A 16483-nucleotide genomic window follows, 5' to 3' on the forward strand; every position below is an offset into this window, starting at 1 on the left:
CAGCTATGGAGCAATTAAGGCCACATCTGCACTAAGCATTACTATATCACTTTAACAGTGGCTTTCCCCCAAGAATCCTGGGAACTGTAGTTTGTAAAGGTGCCAAAAGTTAGGCTTCCGGGTTCAGCGCCAGCGCCGATCGGCGGGGTTTCGTCTCGTCTCCGAGACGGCCCGTCCCTGCTAGGAGTGGGGAGGGCAGCGAGAGCGACGCTGCGCCCCTTAGAACCTCGGGAAGGGCGTCCCGGGGGCAATTTGCTCGGCACAGCCCCAATCCGGACTCCCCAACTCTTCGGTTAGCTCTAATAAGAGCTCCGGAGCGAGGAGGGTAGAAGTCGCGGGGGCCATTTTGAGCGGCAACGTTATTCTAGCAGGGAGAAGCTTCAAGCCGAAGGCGGAGAGTGCTGGATTCTTCCGAAAATAAAACGATTGGAAAAGACTGTAAGTAACCTCACGATTTGGATTATAAAACAATTTGGATCTGGGAGAGAGGGGAGAAAAGAGGAAGCCACCCCCCCCCCACGGCAACAAAAGAGACAGTAAATAGAAACCCGAAGCCGTAAACAGAAGATTTGCAATTCAAAAGAATCCCTCAAAGGCATCAAAGAGAATCTCCCCTTTGATGCAGGGTGAAAAGGGGAGAGAGACTGTGGTTTATGACTGCCCTGCAACAAGAGGTAAAGACTAAGAAAAACCTTTCTTTCCCTCGGGAGCCGGCAGCCCAGACAACCCAGTGAGTTGATCAGGATTTATAAGTCAATTTTTATTCCACTTTGTATTTCTGGACTCTGTGGAATTTCTTTTTTTGGTTTAAATGTTTGTGAAATGTGAGTTCGAACTTTATTGTTAATAAGACTTGAAGAATGCAGCCAGCTTGATAAAATGGAGTCGAGAAAATAAACTGTGATTATATTCCACCCCACGTGACAAGTTTTGACCTTGGCAGGATTGAATTATGTCAACAAAAAAGTGTTCCCCTGAGTTCCAGCGGTCTGTTTTGACCTTAATGTGGGAAACAAGAATAGAGCTATGTCAAGAGGAGACACGACGGCAAGAGTTACAGCAAAAATTTCAGATGGTGATGGCAGAATATGATTTTTTAGATGAAGCTTTTGACACTGAAAAAGATGAATGTGAGAATGACAATGATGGTGACTGTGATTTGGAAGGAAAAGATGAAGATGAGGACTGTGATGATTCAACACAAAATGAAGCACACCACGAAGAAAATGATGATTTTACTCTACAAAAGGTTGGATGGAGTGCCCTGCTTTTGAGGGGGGCACGATTGGTATTATTGGAACTCCAGAACGCCCACAGGGAAGAAGGAAAAAATATGCAGAGAAGAGAAGACATTCAGGGGTCCTGTATGGTGGCCTGGATGGCAAAAGACTGTAAACAGGGGGTGGGGTGAAGGGAAAGTGATGTTGTGATTATAAGGATGGATTAACAGGTTTATAACTGGTCTGCTGATTATGAAATTTGCTGGATTGGGGGGGTGGAGCCGGTAATCGGGGATGTAAGGTTAAATTGAGAATAGTTATAGTTTTAAAAGTGAATGGATTTTGGAAAATGTGAAAATATGGAGGCTTATAGAGGGAGAAAAAATTAGGCACGAGAAAATAAAATGGGAGTTTGATTTTTCAGTGATTTGAATATTAGATGAAAATGTTAACAATTGATTTATAAGTTGTATAAGATACAAAGGTGTATTTTTATAAAGTAAGAAACTGTTGCAGATGATAAAAAAGGGATGAAAACCGGGGGGGGGAGGGGAAGCCCACAAAATATGGTTTTACAATTATGAATGTAAGAAAAAATTTTCTGTTTTGTATTGTTTTTTCTCTTTTTTTGCCCTTTCTTTTTTCTCTTTTTTTCTATTTCTATTTTTCTCCTTTTTTGGTATGACAATAGATGGTTGGATGGATGGCCTCCTGCGTACTGCCCTGGTTTGCTGGAGCTCCCTGGTGGCAGGGGGGGGCTTTGGGGTCAGGGGAGGGGGAGGAGGACAGAAATCCAAGCATAAAATGGACCATCTCTGACTGTTCACATGCATGGGATACTTCTGTGGCAGGGGAGGACCCATGTGGGTGGGTAGGAAGGAGGTGGAAAAGGTGTTTATGTATGTACCGTTTTTTTTTTGTTTTTTTGTATTTTGTAAAATTAATAAAAAGTATGTTTAAAAAAAAAAAGTTATTGGGAGACCCATATTCCCCTCACAGCATAGCTGCCAAGTTTTCCCTTTTCTCACGAGGAAGCCTATTCAGCATAAGGGAAAATCCCTTTAAAAAAGGGATAACTTGGCAGCTATGCCTCACAGAGCTACACTTCCCCAGAGTTTCCTGTGGTTGTAGCTCTGAATAGGCGCCTCTTAACAATTCTCAGTGCCCTTAACAAACTACAGTTCCCAGGATTCTTAAGAGGAAGCCATGACTATTAAAGTGACGCAATAGCACTGCAAATGTATGGTGTCAGAACCTCAGAGCGGCTTTTAAAAGGGTCCCAGAAAATATCCCAGCCAGGCACTAGTCAACACGAGAGACTATTAATTATTATTAACAGTATCTGGAAAACTCAAGAATCACTTAATAAAGAGTTACTGTTTGAAGCTTTGAATTAGATACCACTGGCAACTATGGAAAATGTGCCTGATCTGTTTGGTTAAATGGATTCTTTTCCTGCCCTTATGGCCAGCAGCTGAAGCCAGAAACCTCCTCCCTAAAACCTCACCGGAACAATGAACCGAGTAGAGGAGTTCTGTAGGACTAGAACAGCATGCACATATTCAAATGCCCTATCTAGATACAGTAAATCATTTTCTGATTTAATTTAACAAATTAAGCAAAAGTGACTCTTGCTTGACACAGAATAACAGGCTTGAGTGGTTTATCGGAGAGTTGACAAACACAGCAGCAAATGTCTAGCAGATATCTAGGTTAAAGAAAGTAAAGGGAACAGTATAACGCAAAGTTTTCCATGAGCTATGGGTGCTTAGGCTGACTGGCCCCAGGTTACTCAGTCAGCTAATGGCTGACTGAAGATTTGAACTCAGGTCTCTCCCATCCTAGTCTGGTACTTTCATCGTACTACGCCACAGAAGCTCATGGTGAATAGAAGGTGCTTCTGGTCTCCTTCCACCCTCGTTTCTGATGTACATCTTCACTCATCCCTTCTTCCCTGGCAATGTGTGTGTGTGTGTGTGCACGCACACACACCCCATCTTGTGGATAGCCTTAGGTGCCAAAATGCCTTGGGCTGTGCTTCAAGGTAACACATAGAATAATAAAATACAACTGGAGCTGCTTCCATCTCCTCTGACACGTAGCACAGCTCTGGGTGTCATACTCCTGCCTCCACACTCGCTGACGCCACCAATTCTCATTAGGCCGCTGCAGCTGTGCCCCGTCCGCTTTCATCCTACCTTACTCCTCAGACTGCTGGCAACTGGGTGATCAGTTGCCTGGCTACATGCATTCCACTGGGAATGCAAGCTGCTTTTAAATAATTATTCTTAAGACGGCCACCAGCTTCAAACGGTCAAAATAAAAGAAATCACAGTTCAATCCAGAGACCCACAAACAGGCTGCCTCCTGTGGATCTATCTGTGTTCCCCCACAAAAGTAATCACCAGGAGGGACAACAGGGATAGCTGGATTTCCTTCCTCTCCAGAGTTTAGAGGAAGGTACAACAGAGTCCATATATGACAGGCCCTAGACAAGACCAGTAGCGGGTGTCAGGAGATTTCCCTCTAATGTAAGAGCTTCTTTAGCTTCTGGAAGGAGTGATCTGTGACCAGATAGCCCCTCACTAGACCTGTGAATGCTCAGATCTGACGTGCGAGACAGAAACAGGAGAAATTAGTTTTAACACATGTGACCTGAAACCCAACCTAGGCTACATTCACACTGCAGTTTATTCAATTACCCTGATAATTCCTTAATTGCCGCATCATATTATAGCTTTCACATGACGTAAAAGCCACTTCTGTAAAACTAATGGGATATAGTGCATGTTTAGCACTTATTTCTATGTTATTTGATTCCCACCTTAACCCAAAAAATAAAGAGGGGGAAAGTTATGAAATAGTGGTCAGTATGTCAGCATAGAGTTCTTTCCTGCTGTTTTCACGGGGGTGGGGCATGGGGGCAACAGAAGCATGTGTGTGCAGAAAGGCTGGGGGAATAGCAAAACTGTCCAAGGTTGTTCATTGGTGCCTAAAGAAGGTGCCTAAAGAAGCCAGGGTGGCTATCTAAAGAAATTTTAAGCGAGTTAAGATTTAAAAGGGATATGTACAAAAAATGGGAAAAGGGGGAAACCACCAGAGAGGAATTCAAACAAATAGCCAGCACGTGTAGAGACAAAGTCAGAAAAGCTAAAGCACAGAATGAATTCAGGCTTGCTAGAGAGCTTAAAAGCAACAAAAAGGGCTTTTATGGGTATGTCCATAGCAAAAGGAAGAACAAGGAAACAGTGGGGTCACTTAGAGCAGAAGATGATGAAATGCAAACGGGACAGAGGAAGGACAGAACTCCTCAATGCTGTCTTTGCCTCAATCTTCTCAAAAAAAGAAAACAATGCCCGACCTGAAGAATATGGAGCAGATGATTCAGCAGGAGAAACACAGCCCAGAACAAGTAAGGAGGTAGTACAAGAATACTTGGCTAGTTTAGATGTATCCCCTCGATTCATGAGCGGTGTAATCAGTTCTCCTTTGCAGCAATCCTTTATTTATTCTTATTTTATAACCGAACCTTTTTCATTCCTTGTGCTAGATCGTTTTACAGAAAGAATAATTTCCCTCTCTCTTCCATTTCTCCCTGTAGTTTGGTCTATTTTCGTTTTACATTGGCACCATAAGTTCGTCTATTTCGTTTCCTGTGACCATTCTGTTGGTCGATTTGAGTCTACTTTTATGTCTATTATATTATTTCCCCTGTTATTTCGAGTGCCGAGTGTATTTAAAATGAGTTAAATTGCATTTGGAAATGTTACCGCTCTAGCGCCGTTCCTGACTTTGGGGCTTCTTGTTGGGAGGCGTTTGCTCCCTTGCATCTGGGTCTCTCTGCTCTCCTGCCGCTGAGCTGAAGAACGCCGAGAGGTCCCGTCCAGCGCCGCTGGAAACTTTCGGCTTAGGGTCACCCCCTAAGCCTTTCTTGGGGTCACGCAGCCCTTGCTGTCCCCAAAGAGCCTCACCACGCTCCTACGGAGCACAGCCGTCACAGAGGCGGTAAAACCAGAAGTCCCCCTTATAATTTATTTGTTTTAGTTTCCTAAATCTTCCCAATATCAAACATCCTAAATGCTGATAATGTACATTTTTTGTATTCACTGTCACCAATAACTTTTAGTCTAAGTTCTTTCTCTGTAACAGTGGTTATTCAATGAGCTGCATTGATATTTAGTATTTTTTAATATTTTTATCACACATTTCTTCTTTATGTGATGAAATACTACGGTAGAGCTTCCTAAACTGAACTATGCACTGGCTGCCAATTAATTTTTGGGCCCAATTCAAATGCTGGTTTTGACCTATAAAGCCTTAAATGGCTCAGGACCAAAATACCTCAAGGACCTTCTCTCCCCATATGAACCCGCATCCTGTGATCACCTTCTGAGGTCCTTCTTCATGTGCCCCCTCCATGAGAGTTTCGGAGGTTGACAAGAGCAGGCATTTCCTGTGGTGGATCCTCGCTTGTAGGGTGCTCTCCCTAGGGAGGCTCACCTGGCACCTTCGTTACAAAAACTTTCCCCTATAATCAGGCATTTGACCTTTAACTATATGTGGCCTGTTAGAAGAGGGTGGGGTGCTTCTAATGCATTTCTCTTTCCTCTTAGTTTAATGTATTTATGTGGGATTTTGTGTTGGTTTCGTTGGTTGGTTGGTTGTAAGTTACTTTGGGTTGCCCTGGGCATGATAAAGTGACTAGCAAATTTAATAAATACATAGCAACAAAAATAACAACAATTCCCCAGCATCAAAATAAGCCTCATTGTCCCTTTCTCCTTTCCTGTGTAGAATTCAAAATATGAATATCCAGCTGAGAACATAAGAAGCCTCCCCACATCAAGTCAGACCATTGGTCCATCTAGACCAGGCATGTCCAACAGGTAGATCGTGACCTACCGGTAGATCACTGGATGTCTGTGGTAGATCACCAGTAGATCAGTAGTGGCTCCCCCCAAAGAAGCTAAAAAACTTTGGCTCCCCTAAAAAAAACTCAACATCTTTGCCCTGCAACCCTAAAATAACCTGAACCACCAAAAACAGGGCTCTCTTTCGTAAAAAAGAAGTTCAATGTCACTTTCCTCTTCCCTAAAGAAGCTCAACAACTTTAACGTGAACCCCCAAAACAGGGCTTTCCTTCCTAAAAAAAAGCTCAACAACTTTGACCTGAACCCCCTCAACAACTTTGACCTAGATCACTGCCAGTTTTTAACTGAGTAGATCACAGTCTCTTGGAAGTTGGCCACCCCTGATCTAGACCAAAGCTTTCCAAACTTTTCATGTTGTTGACAGTTTTTAGGCATGCATCATTTCGTGACGCAGTAGTTCAGTTTTACTAGCAAACCAGCGGTAAACGTACCCCTTTCCAGCCCTGGGTAGAGCGCAGGGAGCGTTCATGTGACACGCCAACACACTAACATGTCACACAGTTTGGAAAGCTCTGGTGTAAAGAATCAGTCTCCCCTTCACTGCCAGGAGTCTGTTTTTCCTAATTAACTTTTGACACATTATCCCATTTCCTTTTCCCTCATGTGTGGAGTTTTCTCAATTGTAAGCCTGCAGGCAGGGCCAAGTCTATTAATTTTTCATTTGGAATCTAGTACAGTGACAGACATAGTATAATCCACAGGGGATGATGTTGGATCTTTTTTAAAGTCACCTAATCTAGGTTGGGTTTTTTAATGGGCCCATGGGCAAGAGACAATAATTGCTTTCTCCCCAACCCTACACTCGCCCCAAAGGAAGAGCACAAAAACCGCACTGCACTATAACAAAGCCACCACTTTAGAATTTTAACTCTGAAACCTTTCTCTCAAAGCCTCAGTCATCCCTTGGCAGCAATGAAAAGTGGGACAACCGTCTTCAGAAACGGTTGTACTCAGAATTTGCTTCTGTAAAAAATGGAAACAATGTCCAAAATACACTCACAACTGATAATTATTGTGAAGACAGGTGAAAGAAAGGACTGGTTTTTAAAAGTGGAGCTCACTCTGTATAAAACCTTCATAAAGTAGAGCACTAGGTAATCCCAGTGTTTATTAACAATGACTATATGATGACATTATTACATGTTTGTTATAGAAGGAGAAATTCAAATAAGCATCAAATCAAACAAACTATGAAGCTGTTACATGGAACTATTTTTATTATTATTAAAATGTTAAAGATTCAAGGCACAATCTAGTATAAAGTGTCAACACAGGTGAAGAATGGGGACCTGGGAGCAAAAGGGTTAATGGTGGGGAAGAGAGGTTGGAAGGGAAAGTATTTCCAGCACAGGAAGATCATTTCTCTTCCTTGGCTACAGATGTAAGATTTTCAGAAATGTTGAAGGCACAAAAAATGGAAATGTTGGGAGAGACTGAAACATAAGAAACAAATAACTGCATATGAGATCAAAACTTACTTTATGACATTAAGAATATAAACAACATTGTGTATAACTTTGCACATAAAAGCATACTGTATGATAGACTAAAGGAGTAAAATGGTCTTCATTTTATTGAAACAATACAGTAACAGCACATACTAGGCGGAGCTGCTACATCCAAAGGCTCCTATATTATTTTTTACCAGTTGTAAAAATGGGATTTTTTTGGGGGGGGGGTACAGAATAAAAGTTGAAAACAGAAACCATCAGCAATGTAATAAACAAAAGGAAATGTCTATTATGCGGATTTTAAAATGGTCTCCTCTCTTTACCATCAACATTTTCTGGAAAGAGAAGAAAACATTCAGAAACCTTAACACCTCTTTTTAGTCCAACAACGGGGTTACTGTTCCCATCATTAAACAACAACCCCTGTTGCAAACTGCTTCTTGATCTCCGAAAGGAAGGGGGGCACACCCAGTATTGCCTCTAATTTAACTGATCACAGGATGAAAGAATACATGTGTCACTTGCAACAAAATGTTTCAGTGTGAAGTGCTTCTGTTCAGGGTTCCAGGCACTTCATTCAATTTCCTCCTCCATTTTCCCTCCTCAAGCAGTCCGTCATCGTTCCATGGCAACAAAGCATGCTCACTGGACTGGGCATTGGGGGGGGGTATCCCCCTAAGAGTTACTTAACATATACAGTGGTACCTCTGGTTAAGAACTTAATTCATTCCGGAGGTCCGTTCTTAACCTGAAACTGTTCTTAACCTGAAGCACCACTTTAGCTAATGGGGCCTCCTGTTGCTGCCGGAGCACGATTTCTGTTCTCATCCTGAAGCAACGTTCTTAACCTGAGGTACTATTTCTGGGTTAGTGGAGTCTGTAACCTGAAGCGTTTGTAATCCAAGGTACCCCTGTATATTGTTATGAGTTTGTGGGGGGCCTCAGTCCCCTAAATTCCTGGGTGCCAATTCCTCCCCACAGCTCCTGGATTTAGTAAAAGTTAGAATTAAACAAGGTTTGATTAAACTTTTCCAGACAAGGAAACCCCCTGGATTTAGTTATGCTAGAGAGTCAAGATGGCTAGGCAGAGTTGGCTGGCTGGGCCATTAGCAGGGGACAAAAGCCAGGGATGGCCATCCAGGAAACCATGGGAGGGCAAAGGGGAGTCGTGTCCCTTCTTGGCTGGGTGCTAGTGGAAAGAGGAAAATGCAAGGTTTAGGGCTTCAGCTTCGAATGCCATAGGCTTGGGGAGGTCCTTGGAGTCGGTTGGCAGCGAAAAGGAGAAGAAGTGAGCTGGGCAGGACTAGCTGGAACAAAGAGACACAGAGGAGGGCTTTTTGCTGTCCTTTGAGTGCAATGCTACCCTGAAGGAGGAAGCCAGACCCCCCCCAATAGGTAAAAGGTAAAGGGGCCCCTGACCATCAGGTCCAGTCGTGTCCGACTCTGGGGTTGCGGCGCTCATCTCGCTCTATAGGCCGAGGGAGCCAGCGTTTGTCTGCAGACAGCTTCCGGGTCATGTGGCCAGCATGACAAAGCTGCTTCTGGCGAACCAGAGCAGCACACGGAAACGCCGTTTACCTTCCCGCCGGAGCGGTCCCTATTTATCTACTTGCACTTTGATGTGCTTTCGAACTGCTAGGTGGGCAGGAGCTGGGACCAAGCAATGGGAGCTCACCCCATTGCAGGGATTCGAACCGCCGACCTTCTGATCAGCAAGCCCTAGACTCTGTGGTTTAACCCACAGCGCCACCTGGGTCCCCCCCCCAATAGGATGTGAATAATCAACAATCCATCCATCTAGGTTCAGGTTGTATATATGTGTAAATAAACTAAGTATCATTAAAAAAAACCATAGTCTCTACTGTGCCTCATTTTGGAACTCCCTCCCTGCAGAAGCCAGACTGGCTCCTTCCTTGTCTGGCAGCTGAAGATTCCCACAAGAGGAGGTGGACTCTCCTTCCTTGGAGGTTTGTTTTGAAGCAGAGGTCGGATGGCCATCTGTCGTGGAAGCTTTAGCCTAGATTCTTGCATTGTGGGGGCTGGACTAGATGACCCTTGGGTACCTTCTAGCTCTAAGATTCTATGATTCTATTATGGTATTTATATTACTTTCATTTCATTTTAGATTTCTATTTTGTATTTTAAACTATATGATTCTATTATTCTAAGCAGCATCTGGAGCTCATACTTGGCAATGTCCCAGTCTGCCATCGGTGCTGATTTTGGTGTGATCTTGCCTGAAATCGGTGCTGGTGGTTCTGCCGCTTCTCCACCATCAGCAAATTCTGTGGTTTCACTGCATATTGCCAACAAGCACTAACAGGAGTGGAAAGGTTAATGCATATGTGCTTATGTGTTAGATAAATATTTTATTGCACCACCTCTTCTATCCCTTTGAATCTTCCATCACACAAAGATGGTAGCAGAAACTGAAGGTAATGAACAAGCTGCTGGCACAGATGTATAACATCATTTCAGCTCCTTAAATTGCTTGTAAGACTGGATACCACCAAAGGATATTCCCAGAGCATGTTTGTAAGCTGGCTACATTGGGGTGGGGGTGGATCACAACAAAATTTCCGAATTTTGAAAATAAAAGAAAAAAACACAACCTGGGATTTTAGGAAAGGGAGGCAAGGATAGTCCTTGAGGATGCATCTGTTGTTTTCCCAAGGAATGCCCTAGGACAGTGCCAGATTTATGTATAAGCTAAACAACCTATAGCTTAGGGTCTCACTCTCTTGGGGGGCCCCAAAAAATTTAAAGGGGAAAAAACTAGATGTACATTTCCAAAATATAACATAAAAAACAAATAAAATAAAACCTACATACAGCAACAGGCGTTAGATACCTATTAGGTCCATAAATTACCATGTAGCAACACAAAAAAACAGCAATAATTTGTTGTTGACAAAGGACAACTGGACATATAAAGGGCCCCATTACCCTCAGTAGCTTATGGCCTCATCAAACTTAAATCTGGCCCTGCCCAAGGATATATGAGAAACACCTGAAATAATCCTGCTTAGGGTCACACTACTTGTGACAGTAAATGTTGAATTTCCCCAATCACAAATAAAGCAGGAAGAGGGGGTATAATTTGAAGTGCAACAGGGGCATGCGTGGTAGGAATGGTGATTCTTCATCGTCACCTACACAACCCTAGCCATATGATTGGGTTAAGTCTGCATTTGAAGACACTAGCTTGCCCTTGATGTTCTTCCATATGTTCAGATAATGTCAAAGAAAAATCCAGCAATTCCACGATTTGTCCTTATTGTCTGTAAGCAGACATCATTCTGTGAGAGGCCAAATGGTGTGATAGCTGCATGACCTAGGTAGCACAAAGACTTTATTTATTCGCAACAACGATGCTTTAATTGATGTATGATTATCAGTGTGCAGATCTGCGAAGGAAATACATGGTTTACAAAACGGGAAAATTAATTTAGTTAAAAATCATCATTTCCTTGGGGATTTAAAAATCATTATCTCCTGAGTAGTATTGAAACGAAGAGGAACAAACAAATGGTTGAAACATATTCTTAGTCTCCAAGAACCACCAACCCCCCATGTGGGCATATGAGGAATCTTCAAGAAACTCCTAAAGAATCTACTCATTGAGAGCACAGTTCCCAAATTCAATGCTAGTGCTGTTCAGAAAAGAGCATTGTGTGTGCATGACCTCCCTTTTACTGCTTTCTGCACACACCAGCAGAAAACAGATTAAGGAGATCTGATGCTCCAATCACTTCTGAACTTATATCTTCTATGGTGGAAGACTATGAAAAAGGGTGGCCCCAAACAGTCAGCAGAATAGGGCTGGCGTTATATCGATATACAGTGGAACCTCGGTTTATGAACACCTCAGTTTACAAATTTTCGGTTTACGAACACCGCAGACCCATCTGGAACGGATTAATTCACTTTCCATTACTTTCGATGGGAAAGTTCGCTTCAGTTTATGAACGCTTCAGTTTATGAACAGACTTTCGGAACCAATTGTGTTCATAAACCAAGGTACCACTGTATCACGATGTCTGAAATGAGGATGGAACCATGTAGGGGTGAATGACTACACTTAATAGATCCAAATGGACAACGTTGGCCTTGGTTTCAAGATCTACAAATGTTATTTCCAATAGTTATAGAATTGCAGTTGACCTACCTCAAAGCACTTGGGATTGCTATGTTGCCTTGAGCCCCACCACTACACCGTCCCTTTAGAAATACGTTGCCACTCAGTTGGACATAGAAAGGGACAGGAAATACAGTTTTAAGGAGTATCAGAAAACTCACAATCATCAAATCCTCAACCTCCACAGAAATGTTATAGTCACTGGGAAACTCAATCCCACCACCAAGAAGTTGGGAAAACCTTGAAACCTGCAACCTTGAAACCTCCACCATTCTCCTTCCGTATGCAATGAGATGTGTTGACCACAATCCTCCAATCAACTATAAGAAACATCCAGAACCCTATGAGAAGTCACAGGACTCCTTCCGGTTCATCGGCAGCACTGGCCGGCGAGGTTTCCTCGAGCTCTGAGGAACCTGGTTTTGCGAGGGGGGGAGCCGCAAGAGCAACGCAGATCCCCACAAGAGCCCCAGATCAAGCATTCTGGGGGCGAGAGAGCTCGGCAGAGCCCCAAAGCGACCCCTCTACTCTCCGGTAAGCTCTAGTACAGGAGTGTCAAACTCAAATTCATCGGGGGCCGCATCAGCAGTTTGGTCACCCTCAAAGGGCCGGTTGTGTCTGTAGGACTATGTGTCCACTCTTTATTATCATAAATTATTGTCACTGCATTCAATTATTACTGTTTTTTGTAATAATGTAAGCTCATTCCCGCCCCCACGCGGATCACATTCCTGCGTCGTGGCGCGTGTGTGGGAGGGGATGTAAACGAGGGAAATTTGAACAAAAGGTGGGGATCAACGGCTTCCGGGGGGGGGGGGGCTCAACTAAACCTTCGGCAGGAAGAAGAAAGCCACTGCTGGAATTAAAAACCTGCAGATGGAAAGAGAGCTTCCCTCTCCCGCCCTGCGCACACCCAAACCCCGCTAGGCAGGATGCCACACGCTGCAACCCACCCCATGCTTTGGAGAGGGGCAGGAACATGTGGTGCAGCGCCAACTCCCTGCTTTGCTTTTGCATCCTCCCTCCTTAGCGCCAGAGTCCCTTCCCCTCACGCTGAGGGAGGGCAGCGGATTCCCCGAGGAGGAAGGCGGCGGCAGCCCCAGCGGACGTGCATCTTCGCCTCAGAGCTGCTCTTCCCCCCACCCGCGCTGTTGTCTTCGCCGCCGCCTCTCCCTACCGGGACTGCAGGCAGAGGAGGCTTGAAAACCTCCCCCCCCCCCAAAAAAAATTCCCCTCCCACCTACTCAAACCGTGAGGTGACTCCATCTGGAGCCCTACATCACAAGGGGATGAGAGGAGGCAGCGGCAGAGCGGGAAGAGCAGGAACCCGTGCCGTCGTCGTCGCCTCCCTCCCGGCCGCCCTCCGGCGAGCAGCTCCGCCGGAACTGAGAAGCCAAAGGGCGGCTCGGGGGTGGGGGGCAGAGCAAAAGCCAGGCACCCTCCCGAGAGTCTATGAGGAGAAAACGGGGGAAGAGGGAAGAGAAACCCGGCTCCATCAAGAGAGCGGCTGTTGCACTTCGCCTACTTCCCCCTCAGGCTCACTCTGCGTCCCTTTCGTCCGCCCGCTCGCCCACCTCCCGGATGCAGCCGAGGAGAGGAAGGGAAGCGGCGGGAGGCGGCTCCCCAGTGCCGCCTCACTCGCTCTCGGAGACAACAGCAAAGCCCGCCCCCCAAAAAATCCAGCGCTGCTCCGTCCCGGCACCAACTTTGCCGGCGGCGCCTGTAGGACTTTCCTACCTCCTCGGCGGGCTTCCTCCTCCTCCTCCTGCATCTCACTTCGTCTGGCCGCTGTGCCACCGCCTCCCTCAGCCTCATTCAAAATTGAAATTCCCTGGCCAAGGCAGTCAGCGCGGCTCCAGCACCCCGGCCTCCACCTGCAGCCCTGTTCCCGGTTTTGACCCTCGGCCAATCGCAGGCTCCAGAACTAATGTCAGTGGTAAGTGTCGGCGGCGGCTACGCGGGCCACATGACGAGGTCTGGCGGGCCGGATTAGGCCCCCGGGCCTTGTGTTTGACACCCGTGCTCTAGTAAGAGCCCCGTGAGCGAGCGGAGTGGAAGCCGTGGGCGCCATTTTCGAGCAGATCGCTACCCTCACAGAGTGAAGCTCCGAGCCGGCAGCGGAGAGCGGTGAATTTTTCAAAAAAAAAAAAGATTGAAGAAATTGGAATCCGTGAGTAAGAGGAAATTTAAGGAAATTTTCAGTTTAAGAATTGGCCACGGGGAAAGATTTAAACAGGAAGTCGATCTCCCCATTGAGAGAACTGTGACACAGTAAGCTTGCCCTTAGCTGGAAAGGTGAAAGGAAATTATTAATTTACCAAGAATTGGACCTAAAACCTTCCCCCTGAGGCAGGTAAAGGGGAGAAGGGTTGAATCTACTAAATTCCCTGCAAAATTTCAGTGTTGTTCAAGGAAAGCCAGATTCGGGTCCATGGAGGGATCAGTGAGTTGATTTTATGATATTACAATAAGGAATTTGTTTATTTCTTTGAGACTGAGAACTGCCAACTTTGAAGTGAGTGTAAAACTCAAGACTGTGTTTAAGACTTTTAACAATGATCTTTGAGACATGATTAAAAATTAAAATGAGATTATAACCAGATCGGATATAAAAATGGCGTTTGAAGTTTTGAAATTTGATCCCCGTCATTTCCGGATTTGTAATCTGCTGTATTCCCATGAAATTTGAGATGTCCAGGATGTCTGTAGTTACAACATCATCGCAGGAATTGGACTTGCAAAAGGTACTTTTGGAGCTTTTGGACATTAAAAATGAACTGTACATGAGCAACCAACAGTTGTGCGAAAATAATAAACAGCTGTGTGAAATGAGAGAAAGGAATTGTTTGGAAACTGGAATTGGAAAAGGATTGACAATGAAGAGAAGGAAGATGGTAAATTATCAATACTGGACAATGTTGTTGAACTTAAAGAATTTAAAGAACTTAAAGAAGAGGAGGAAGATGAATGGTATAATGTTCCACCAGTGAGAGAGGGGGAACAGGATACAGGCTTGACCCAAGGAGTCCTCAAAGAAGAACCAGTGTGGATTACTGTCCTCCTAGTGAGAGAAGGGGGGCAGGGTACACACTGGGACCAGAATTTAAAAAGGGAAAAGAGAGAGGCTGGACTGGAATATGAAAGTATAATTAGAATGGTTTCGATCCACAGCACTCAAAAAGAGTGGAAAGGTAGCCGGCAGGTGCTGTGCAACAGGTGGAGAATTGGGGAGGCAGCAGAGGATGCTTAAGAAAGTTTGGTGGATGGGTTGGGAAAGGGTGGGAGTGAGTGATATTAATATTTGTTATTTTTCTGGATTGATTTGGAAGGTCCGAAACTGGTATGATATATGGAATTCGCTGAAACGTCTGGGAAACCCTTATCCAGGGGAAGGGGGGGGGATGAATTAGCTGTTTAAGTGTTATTATTATATAAGAGTTAATATTTGAATTGCGAATCATTTTTGGTAAAAATGTTAAGCCAAGGGGAGAAATAAAAGACAGAGGAAAGGGAAATTAAAAATTATTTGATTTGGGAAAATTGATTAATTATAAGCGAAGGTAGTCGATATTTATAGAATAGAAAAGTTGAAATTGAAAGATAATGAGAAATGTGTTAAAATGATTTAAGATAACAATATGAAAACTGCCTAAATGATATTATAAAATGGACCCAGTGAGGGGGGAGTCGAGGAAGTCCACAATGTTATGAAAAATGAAAGAATTGATATGTTTTTCATTTTTTCATTTTTGATGTTTTTTATATATAATGTTACTTTTAGTATGCTTGTATTTTTTGTACTTTTTGTACCCCATATGGTTTGCTTTCCATATGGTTTGTTTTTATTTCTTTTTGTTTTTCTGTTATAAAATTTAATAAAAAAAATTTAAAGAGAGACATCACAGGACTCAGTGGAAACCACAGGAGGTGGTGAGGGTGCCACAGCACCTACAAACAAAATCCCTGGGAACAAAAATGCAATAAGGAATTAAACTGGCAATTTGCAGCCTTTTCATTCAACCCCAAATCAGCTGGTCTTGGTTGGAAGGGGGAGCCATTTGCTGCTCTGCCAAAGGAAGCGAATTGTCTGGGGTGTGTTTTAATTTAAATACTGTATCTACCATCCAGCTTACATGGGGATCACATGCCCAAGTAATTCAGTCCTGATCCAGCAATGTATTCTCCAGACCATTCACTGGGCCCAAGAGGGACCCAAGTACAGGTACATCTACCACACTCAAGCATCTTGCAGCTGCCCTGGTGCTCACAACTTCAACTTCACTCTCTCCCAATAACCACAGTAAAGCACTAGCTTCCCTCAAACACCAGTGGCCTCCCTGCCCAGGGTAACTTTGTGTGTGACCAGCAAGACACTTTTCCCATGTGTGTGACAACGTGGTCCTATGCCTCTGAAACAACTCCCAAGGCACCTGGGGAAGGAAATGGCATTCCTAAGAAGATGTAGAGGACAGGTGTTGTGTCAAGCATTAAGCTCTTTGGCGGATCATACATCCTTTTTCTATGACCATGTGGAAGGGTAGATGGAAGCCTCTAACTCTAATCTGGAAGGATCATCATTCATCTCATTTCTCTACTGCTTTACAGTATATTGTGAAGGAAAAAAACTCAGTGTAGTTTACAGCCTACATTAAAACACCAAATAAAACAATCCAAAATAAAACAATACCAAAGAAAGTCAGATATAAAGTACACGTTAAAATTAGCAGGAAACTAAAATATTAT

The 16483-nt window shown here is 44.2% G+C and overlaps 1 protein-coding gene across 1 annotated transcript in view; it reads right to left on the bottom strand.

Moving 5' to 3' along the window:
* SORCS2 (sortilin related VPS10 domain containing receptor 2) overlaps positions 1-16483 on the bottom strand; it is a 138977-nt gene that overhangs the window by 121482 nt on the left and 1012 nt on the right. The window lies entirely within an intron of this gene.

The sequence above is a fragment of the Zootoca vivipara genome, chromosome 8 (assembly GCF_965207765.1).
Source record: "Zootoca vivipara chromosome 8, rZooViv2.hap1.1, whole genome shotgun sequence".
NCBI lineage: Eukaryota > Metazoa > Chordata > Lepidosauria > Squamata > Lacertidae > Zootoca > Zootoca vivipara.